We start from the raw sequence: 2,099 nt of genomic DNA, 5'->3' as shown, positions 1-2,099 counted from the left end.
ATGAGGGGCGGCGGGGGAACTTACAGTGGGAGATTTTCAACTGAAGAAAGATTTTGGGGTAAGGGGTGGTATTGTGGGGTTGTTAGAAGGAGGATTTGTCATATAGAATTATTAGTGATGGCCTGGATGTAGTTTTGTGTGAATTGAGAAACTAAAGACACAAGGTCCGAATAAGAGAAGGAGAAAAACAGATTAAAGGACTAAGAATTGGGAGGACCCAGGACATCCAATTAGAGAGTGTCCAAGGGGATTCAGTGTAATTGCTTGTTTGGTTGGTGAGTTTTTGGGCTCTATTTTTGAGAGTTCTTTTTTTTTTAAGTTGGAGGCTGAGCTTGGTGAGGTGTGTTTTTAAAAGACCATTAGTCCATTCTACCTTTCCTGAAGATTGAGGATGGTAAGGGGTATGAAGGTTTCACTGAATACCAAGAGCCTGAGAAACTGCTTGGGTGATTTGACTAATAAAGGCCGGTCCGTTAACGGACTGTATAGAGGTGGGAAGGCCAAACCGAGGAATTACGTCTGACAAAAGGGAAGAAATGACTGTGATGGCCTTCTCAGACCCTGTGGGAAAGGCGTCTACCCATCCAGTGAAAGTGTCTACCCAGACCAAGAGGTATTTTAGTTTCCTGACTTGAGGCATGTTAGTAAAGTCAATTTGCCAGTCCTGGGCAGGGGCAAATCCCCGAGCTTGATGTGTAGGGAATGGAAGGGGCCTGAACAATCCCTGCGGAGTAGTGGAATAGCAGATGGAACACTGAGAAGTGATTTCTTTGAGGACAGATTTCCACAATGGAAAGGAAATGAGAGGTTCTAAGAGGCAGGCTAGTGGCTTGTAATCTACATGGAAGAGGTTATGAAATGATGATAGAATAGAATGGGCCTGTGAGGCTCGAAGGAGATATTTTTCTTGGTCCAAGAACAATTTGCCTCGTGTGGGAAGAGACTGATAGGTGGAAGTTTCAGTGGGAGAGTAGGTGGGAGTGACCAATGAGAAGGAGAAAAACTGGCCACGAGGGACAGAAGTTGGAATGCTAGGTGCTTCTTTAGCTACCTTATCAGCACAAGCGTTGCCCTGAGCGATGGGATCTGATGCCTTTTGGTGGCCCTTGCAGTGTATGACTCCAGCTTCTTTGGAAGTAAAGCGGCCTTGAGAAGAGTTTTTATTAAGGAGGTATTAATGATGGAGGACCCTTGCATAGTGAGGAAACTTCTTTCTGCCCATATAACAGCATGGGCAGGATATGGAAGGCATATTTAGAGTCAGTATAAATACTGACGCGTAGTCCTTTTGCAAGAGTGAGGGCCCGAGTTAAGGCAATGAGTTCCGCTTGCTGAGAGGCAGTGGGGGAGGGCAGAGCGGTAGCCTCAATGATAGATGTGGAAGATACTACAGCATAGCCTGCCTTTGCTGGTGAGTGGCGATTAGGCCTGGTGGAACTGCCATCAATAAACCAAGTATGATCAGGATGAGGAACAGGAAAGAAGGAAATATGGGGAAATGGAGTGAATGTCAGGTGGATCAGAGAGATACAGTCATGGGGGTCAGGTGTGGTATCCAGAATAATGTGGGAGGCCGGACTGAAGTCCGGGCCAGGAAAAATTGTAATTGTGGTAGACTCAACAAAGAGTGAGTATAGCTGAAGGAACCGGGGAGCAGAAAGTATATGCATCAGGTGGGAGGAAGAAAATAGATTTTGGAAATTATGAGAACTGTAGAAAGTGAGTTGAGCATAGTTAGTGATTTTTAGGGCCTCTAAAAGTATTAGGGTGGCGGCAGCCACTGCACAGAGACATCATGGCCAGCCTAAAACAGTAAGGTCAAGCTGTTTGGACAAAAAGGCTATAGGGCACGGTCCTGGTCCTTGTGTAAGAATTCCGACTGCATAGCCCTGCACTTTGGCTGTGTGTAATGAAAAGGGTTGGGATGAGTCATGGAGAGCTAGTGCGGGAAGCAGTCTCTAAAGCTGTCTTCAAGGAACGGAAAGAAGAGTGGGGAAAGGATTTAGGATCTATGGGGTCAGCTAGATTTCCTTTTGTGAGTTTATATAATGGTTTTGTTAGGATGGCAAAACCAGGTATCCAAAGTCAAAAGTATCCAA

This window comes from Nomascus leucogenys, chromosome 4 (genome assembly GCF_006542625.1).
Source record: "Nomascus leucogenys isolate Asia chromosome 4, Asia_NLE_v1, whole genome shotgun sequence".
Classification (NCBI taxonomy): domain Eukaryota; kingdom Metazoa; phylum Chordata; class Mammalia; order Primates; family Hylobatidae; genus Nomascus; species Nomascus leucogenys.
The sequence above is the reverse complement of the archived record's forward strand: the minus strand, read 5'-3'. Positions refer to the sequence as shown.